Here is a 9,062-nt window from a genome sequence, read left to right as displayed (position 1 = left end):
TGTCAATCAGTGACCTTTCTCTTTTATATATATAGATTACGATGTATTATTTGGACACTTCCTCGCCATCTATAGAGCATACATTTTAAATTTCAAGTCTCTTACCTTAATAACATATGACTTTCATATAAACTTCCAACCCCCGTTTTATCCCCTTAGGGGTAGAGTTTCATAAAATTCGTTCTTAGCAAATGTATACGCCCTATAAGAAACGTACCTGCCAAATTTCAAGTTTGTAGATATTATAGTTTCGGAGATTTCGTGATGAGTGAATCAACCTACCATCCCCCGTTTTAACCCCAAAAGGGAGTTGATTTCTAAATATACATTATTTTGACACCTTTTCATCATCTATAGAGCATACATTTTAAATTTGAAGTCTCTTACTTCAAAAACATAGGACTTTCATACAAACTTCCAACCCCCATTTTACCCCCTAAGGGATCCAGTTTCGTAAAATCCATTCTGAGCGGATGTTTACGCTGTATAATGAGCCTATCTGCCAAATTTCAAGCTTGTAAGTATTATAGCTTCGGAGATTTCGTGATGAGTGAGTAAACCTAACATCCCCCGTTTTAACCCCAAAAGGGAGTTGATTTCTAAAGATTCATTATTTGAACACCTTCTCATCATCTATAAGGTATATATTTTAAATTTCAAATCTCTTACTTCAAAAACATGGGACTTTCATACAAACTTCCAACCCCCTTTTTACCCCCTTAAGGGTCGAATTTTGTAAAATTCGTTCTTAGCGGATGTCTACGCCCTATAAGTAGCCTTTCTGCCAAATTTCAAGTTTGTAACTGTTATAGTTTCGGAGATTTCGTGATCAGTGAGCCTACCTACTATCCCCCGTTTTAACCCAAAAAGGGGTTGATTTCTAAAGATACATTATTTGGACACCTTTTCACCATCTATCTGCTTACATTTTAAATTTCAAGTCTCTTACGTCAAAAACATGGGACTCTCATACAAACTTCCAACCCCCATTTTACCCCCTTAGGGGTTGAGTTTCGTAAAATCCGTTCTTAGCGGATGTCTACGTCCTAAAGGAGCCTACTTGCCAAATTTCAAGTTTGTAGGTGTTATAGTTTCGGAGATTTCGTGATGAATGACCTTTCGCGTTTATATATATTATAGATTATAGATTTGACACACACACGCATATTATATATACTTAAGTAGGCTTTTGTTGATTGTCAAAGTCTGTAGTCAAATTGAATTTTTTTTAAGTTCTTTATTTTCATTATTTTTTGGTTTTCTTTAATTTAAAATTTTCACTATCGTCGAATTTCGACCTTTGGGCGACCACTAGTATAAATAATGGTCTGAAAAGTGTTACGAAAAATGAACAAAGAAATAAGCAAAGAAGAGTTGTCTAGTAGGAGAAGCTGCTACACTCCTACACAACTACTACTACAAACTACCTGGTAAGTATCAAAGTGTAACTTCGTATTGGAAACATGTTATGTTATTAAATTCGTATATGGAAAATTAACTTTCGTTTTATTAATAGTATATAGAATCGGTATTAGCTGTTATTGGAAGCTAAAAGCTGCTTTTATCGCTTAAAATTTAATATCCAAAAAGCACTATTGAATTAATAGAACCAATTACATATAACGACTAAAATTCACACCCTTAATAAAAACACTAATTTTAGGTTCGATCAAAATACAGCTATCAACATCAGCACATAATTAATTTAAAACTTGTTCCTATAAATATAAGAGTGAATTTGCAAGAATATTTTTATGTTTATTTCACATCGATACAGCTGATTCAGTAAACATTTGTCTATAGGTAAATTGCTTGCCTATTCGTTTCAAAGCTGAATGTAGGCTATTCGAAATTCCGTTTAAACTTGTATTTACTGTTAAAGATTATATCGAACCCTACAAAGTTATGTTTTGAATTAAACGTGTAAAATGATAAGCGTGCCCTAGTGAATAGTAACAGTAAAAAAAGAAAATATGTAGTAAATACTTAATAACAACATTTAATTACATTAAACTAGCTTTTGCCCGCGACTTCGCTCGCATTGTTTTTTTTTATTAAAAGTATCCTATGTTACTTCTAATACTTCCAAGAATATGTGTACAAAGTTTTATGATGATCGGTTAAGTCTGTAGTTTGCGCGTGAAAACGTAAGAAACAAACTTATATACATAACTTACTTACTTATATAATAATTTTACTAACTCAAATAACTTTAATTACTTATATAAAAATTTATAATATTAGTAGGGATAGCTACATTTCTTGCAAATGATTATGATTAATATTTATTATTATTAAATAAACAAAAAAAAAATACGAATAATAATGATAATTGTAGCCTTTATTAAAAATCAGTTACAAAGCACTTAATTCCAAAACCAAATATAACAAATAATACTAACTATATGATTACACTATTTCGATTGTCTGTAAGCTGTAATTAATTTTAATGAATATTCCTTACTCGCTAATCGATCATAAACTTCTCCCAAATGCAACGCCATTTCCACTGCGTCCCAATTTAACAAGGTTAAATTAAACGTAAAAGGAACGCTATATTAAACATTGCATATAACTGATAATTCATGAACCAGAAGCCTTGATATGCATCTGAGCTGAATAAACAATGAGCGAGCATCGCTTTATTCGACGCCAATTAAAATGTTTGCGCCCCCTTTTGTTTGCAAGGCGATTTTATTGCTGGCGTCCGAAGCGCCAAATTATTGTTGACATTCCGCCTTTCTATAGTAGTGGTAAACGTTGCTATTAGTAATACTGTTTGAGTTTACTTTCCTAACTATCTACTGTTCATATAAAAATTACTGCATAAGTAAAAGTGTAATATGTGCCTGAGATATAAAATAATTTCAATAATTAATAAATGTACTAAAGAAAAGAGCATTTGGCATTATAAATTAAAGTTAATTTAACAAAACTCGAATTAATACGTATTGAATTGAGATACACCATAGCATATCATGTCGCTGCGTTGGGGCAACGGTCACAGCCATGGATTGTACCTGTTGCGCTGGCGGTTGGGGGTTCGATCCCCGCAAATGACAAACATTTCTTTTGGTCATACAGATGTTTGCCGTGGTCTGGGTGTTTGTGCAGTCCTTGTGGGTCTCCCTACCGTGCCTCGGAGAGCACGTTAAGACGTCGGTCCCGGTTGTTATCATGTACACCTGATAGCGATCGTTACTCATAGTAGTGAATATATCCGCCAACCTACATTGGAACAGCGTGGTGGATTAAGCTCTCTTCTCCTACATGAAGAAAGGGGCCTGTATCCAATAGTGGGATATTACAGGCTGAAGCGACGCCATAGCAGAAAATACGTAGATTAAAATCTAACGTACGCTGACTGGAGAAAATAAAAATTAATGTTTTCAAGTACTGTCTTAGTCCAGTGATGAGTAGATAGAGCTTCTAATGTTGCTCTGTGTGGATAGCGAGGGTAGCGTTGTCGACGCTAAAATAATTTCATACTTAATTTTATCAGTCGTAAAGTCATTTTAACATTTTATACATTAGAATTAATGTTTTTCACTCGTACTAAGATAGCATAAAGGATTTCTCCAATGTCACGTAGAATGGAGAAGTCAGGATGGAGATTAATCGGTGCGGTAGAGATAACCACGTCAACAGAATTTTGATAATTTAATAGAATTATTTTTCAACATCAAGTCTTGTAAAATAATATAAAAAATGATATTTTTGTTTCTAACTATGTGCAGTTTAGTGAAGCTACTGATTATTAATGATTTAGATACTATATAAAGTATTATCATATAGAATATATAGTATTGTCATATTTTATGACATATTTTTACAATTTACTCTAAAAAAGAGCATACGCAATAGTAATTACTCTAAAATATTTTGATGCTGGTACTTAAGTGTAGAAGATTAACTACAAGGTTAAAAGAAAAAACAAAATAGATGTGACAGCACTATTCGAAAGACGACAAAAAATAATGCAATGACAAACTTTTTAATCAAAATAAAATACCATTATGTAATAGATTAGTTTTGTCACTATGCCATGTGGTATCGGCCGAGTAGAATAGCACCACCCTCTTTCTTCCCGTGGGGGTCGTAGAAGGCGACCGAGGGATAAACCTGGCTCAAAATCATCAGGGTCCTGGAGAAGGAAAACTTCATTTGAAACCCGGAATGGGGTCTCCGTCAAGCATTCGTGGCATAACTCTAAAATGCGAAAGACTCCTGCGGCCGAACTGGCTCCACACGTATCGACTCGTCGTTCCTGTGGGCCTAGCCAGTGAGGTCGAGTGGGTGGCGCAGAGCTTAGGCAACTCTGCGTTTTCCTGAAGAGTGTCCTAGGCAATACAGTGTCTTTCTGACACTGTCTAAATCATCTGCAATAGACGGATTAAGGCCAAATGATTGATTGAGTTTTGTCACTGTAATTTTAAATTTTTACCATAGATCCCAAATTACAAAAGGCAATGAAAAATGTTTCTAAAAGTAAAGCATTGTAGGATATCTAGATATTCCGAGAAAGGTAAGGTATGAATATTGCTAGAGTACATTAAAGCTACTAAGAATATTTTAAACATTTTTAAAATATAGTTTGAAACTCCAAAATACAAAATATTTATTCATAAACCTACCTACTTAACAACCCACTAAAATTCTCGCTAGTCTAAAATAACTAAAATGTCTTTTGCAACTTTAGAGTTACAGTGACTTAATATGAAATAATATTTATGTCTTAAAAAAATTACTTTATATACTATTTTTAAATTTTATAACAGCTAATTTTTATTTTTACCAGGATGCACGAGTTAACAGTATTATATTTAAGTATATAGGGCTATCTTCAGTGGATAAAATAATTAAAATAAATAATTTGGGCTTTGTTCTTCATTTATGTTATTTTACCGAAATATGTCGGTGAATGCTTCACAACAGACTTAGCCAGACAACAGTTATAGCCAGATATCACAATAAGCACTTGTGGTACATGACGGAAATTTTCGTCGGAATTTGTGTAATCTGTTTGTTATAAAAAAATGAGAGGAATAGACCAGTTCATAAGTTTTGGTTAATCCAACAGTGATATTCAACAAACTTAACTTTAACTGAGGTACGGCACAGCAGGAATTTCCTGCTCAAAATATGGAGCAGCCCGACTGGGGTAGTACCTCGACCTTACAGAAGATCACAGCAAAATAATACTGTTTTCAAGCAGTATTGTGTTCCTGTTGGTGACTAAGGTGACCAGAGCTCCTGGGGGGATTGGGGATTTGGTCGGCAACGCGCTTGCGATGCTTCTGGTGTTGCAGGTGTCTATAAGCTACGGTAATTGCTTACCATCAGGTGAGCCGTACGCTTGTTTGCCGACCTAGTGACATTAAAAAAAACTCACAATAACCCCAGTATTAATAAATATGGCTGATCTCAAATCTATTTAATGAGAAATGCAGCGCAAACGCCTACAAACAATTTATTATGACTTAATTTGCATTTAGAACGTGATTGCGTTCATAACGGCATTTGTCGATGAATGAGACATTTGTCGAATGTAACACTGAATTGCGATGGAAATTTCCAATTGTCATTACAGAGGTTATTTTCATTCCTAATCTTGGTTTGACACATGTATTATACTTTAGCATGAACCTCAGCTTATTCAGGTCACATAGGAATATATAATACAATCAGCATTAAGCTGACGATATTACTAGAAATAATGGTAAGTTCCATGTAGCTACTTCATCTGCTATCGGTAAGTTTACTTACAAACTTCCACCTGAGCTTGCAGTGGTAATGGTATCGCTTCAGCCTGTAATATCCCACTGCTGGGCATAAGTCTCTTTCCCCATGTAGAAGAAGGATCAGAGTTTAATCCACCATGCTGCTCCAATGCGGGTTGGCGGGTATTCCCTACTATGAGTAACGATCGCTATCAGGCGTACATATTCGCTATCAGGTTTACATAATAACAACCGGGACCGACAGCTTATCTTAGTGGTATGAAGCATCAAAATTTTAATCCCCCAGACTTTGCATCAGACAAGGAAAAGTATGATACATACAGTATTTGCGATCAAAACTGGCTCTTTTCATAACTCTCTTCATTTTCAAAGTGGTAAATTACAAGTTTATTCATTTCTCTTTGAAGTTAAGGATGGCCATTAACCTTCTTAGAGCGATGGGCACAACCTAGGAGAGCGTCCAATTAAGATGTTACTCCAACAGCATCGTATCATGGAATAATCCAACAAATTGATTCAATCTTAAAAACTTCAATTTTTAATATTCACTGTAACATAAATACACATTCAGTACAGCAAATATACATCTATACAAATAAATATAATATCTGGAGTGTCTGTTTGTAATATTAAAATAACAGCTTTTTACTAAATGTATATGGATCTATACACGGTAAATACACCAAAATAAGATTTTTTATAATTTTGGTAAGTCAGTCTGTCTGTCTGTCTGTTTGTTCCGGCTAATCTCTAAAACGACTGGACCAATTTTGACGGGACTTTCAGTGGCAGATAGCTAATAAGGAGTAACTTAGGCTACTTTTTTTATCAGTTTTTTTACTTTATTTTATAAGTCTGCGAACTGAACGAATAACTATTTTGTTAAATTCCACGCGGACGAAGTCATGGGCACAACTAAAACATAATAAAACACACATAAAAATTTTCATCATAATACTTTGACTCAACATTATTTCTATACCTTTGAAACATTGCTATGTCAGTATACATATATTCCGTTTTCTGTATATGTTACAAATAGTAAATTCAGTTCACGAACATTTCTTAGGTTAGTAAAAATTTCTCCAGCCGAACTCGACTCGAGAGCAAACTCCATTTTAATTTTAAATCGTTTCTTCCCCTCCAAAGACGATTTGAGTTTTATGCTATGTAAAATAAAAATGTTACTACTTGGTCGCTTTACTTGAATATTATTAATTATGTACTGTTTTTGTGTGTTATCTCTTATTCTATACATACCATAATATGAATATTGCTTGCATATGAATGTTGCTAAGCGCATAAACTAGAGAATGGATTGACCAATTCGGCTAATTTATTTTTTTGTATGTGTTTTAAGACCCACGGAAGGTTTTATGAGTTAAAAAAAGATTAAAAAAAATTTTTACTATTTACTTTTGACAGAACGAATTTTGTCCGGGAAGCTAGCAAATAATAATAACTAGCTATACCCGTGCGAATAATTTACACTAAATAAGTATAATAATTATCACTTTACAAAATAACAAAAAAGTATTTATACGTGAGTTGATTTAAAATTAAATAAAAAATTTGACCGACCTGCAAGCATGTTGACGTTGTGTCTTAATGTATATCTACATATATAATTTTAACAAAAAAAAGCAACAACAAATTTTTAGTTATTGTCGCCGATACAGCAAGCAATTATCTATAAAATGGTATATAGTTTATGTGGAATAATTATGAGGCTTTTTCTAATAATTGTGTTTGCTCGCAAACGAAAAAAAACCGACTTCAATTACATCGACGAGTAATACAACGTAGATCGACGAAAAAATACTCAAGTAACTGCGCGTTATCAAAGATTACTCCAAAATTTGTAATCAGATTTCGATGAAATTTAAATGTGACCACGTGATAAACATCAGCTTTCGATTAAATTAAAAATTATTAAAATCGGTACACCCAGTAAAAAGTTATTGCGGATTTTCAAGAATTTCCATCAATTTCTCTGGGATCCCATCATCAGATCCTGGTTTCCTTATCATGATACCAAAACTAGAGATATCTCCTTTCCAACAAAAAAAAGAATTATCAAAATCGGTACATCCAGTAGAAAGTTATGCGGTATAATACAACGTAGGTCGACGAAAAAAGCGTCAAGTAAAAACGCATTATTTGATATAGCTCGAAAAGTAGTTGTTAGATCTCAATTAAATTTAAATGGGACCAATTGGCACACGCCACCTTTCGATTAAAAGAAAATTTGTCGAAATCGCTCCACCCAGTCAAAAGTTCTGATGTAACATACATTAAAAAAAATACAGTCGAATTGAGAACCTCTTCCTTTTTTGGAAGTCGGTTAAAAGGGGAGGCAAACATCTCAAAACTTATTGATTAACCGTCGTTTTGAGCGTATATGTACATTCTTGACATTTTTGTATATGCTTTAAGATATTTATTTAGTTATTTTAGTCTTTTAACTTGTGACAGTATTTTTTGAACAAAACTAAAATGGTAAATTCATGGAAACTCAATAATCCTATTGTACCATAATTCAAAGAATTAAATTACAAGCACTAAATATATTGAAGGCAATATGTTTGTCTATTAGGAAACCTATTTAATTTTTTTTACTTCATTATTAATCATTAATTTATTTTAATTTAACCTTAACCATTTGACATTGTTGTTTTTGCTGGTTTTCATTTTAAAGTTTCTATTAGTCGTTATCTATGAATGCAATGTTACTTATAATTAGAGCAGTAATTATTCATAAAAGTAATTTAAGTATATTAATGGATAATTTTTATCGTACGTTTTCATAGCAACCATTATCTTGAGAAATAAATAAGATACAATTTTTCCATCCCGAAAGTTGTACCAGTAACATTATACGAACCCGATTCTTTTTTCATTAAATTAGTATAAAAACTGCATTTGGTTGTCTGAAATAAATTGTTAGTTATCCTTAATTCCATGTTTAGTTATCCACAATTCCAGAAATCATACAACATAATCTATAACTATTTTAAGTTATTTTATATTTAAAAAAGCGTTTGTTGTCAACAATATATTATTTTGCATATATAATAATTTTTAAACTTTAATTTCCCTTTTCCAACGTCATCGTCTAAATTTTCCTTTTTCTAATCTTTATACAAAATGCGTAACCTAAATAATTTAGTAAACCGTTTAGTAAAGCCGACTTAAAAAGATATTTTTTAAATATTTTTTGTAAGAATTAAATAAGTATTGTTAAAGAACCGAACCCTAAAATGTTTGAATAACACAGCAAATATTGGCAACAAAAAAATCCACTCAGTACGGGCCCAGAAG

The sequence above is a fragment of the Melitaea cinxia genome, chromosome 13 (genome assembly GCF_905220565.1).
Source record: "Melitaea cinxia chromosome 13, ilMelCinx1.1, whole genome shotgun sequence".
Lineage (NCBI taxonomy): Eukaryota > Metazoa > Arthropoda > Insecta > Lepidoptera > Nymphalidae > Melitaea > Melitaea cinxia.
This window is presented reverse-complemented; position numbering follows the sequence as displayed.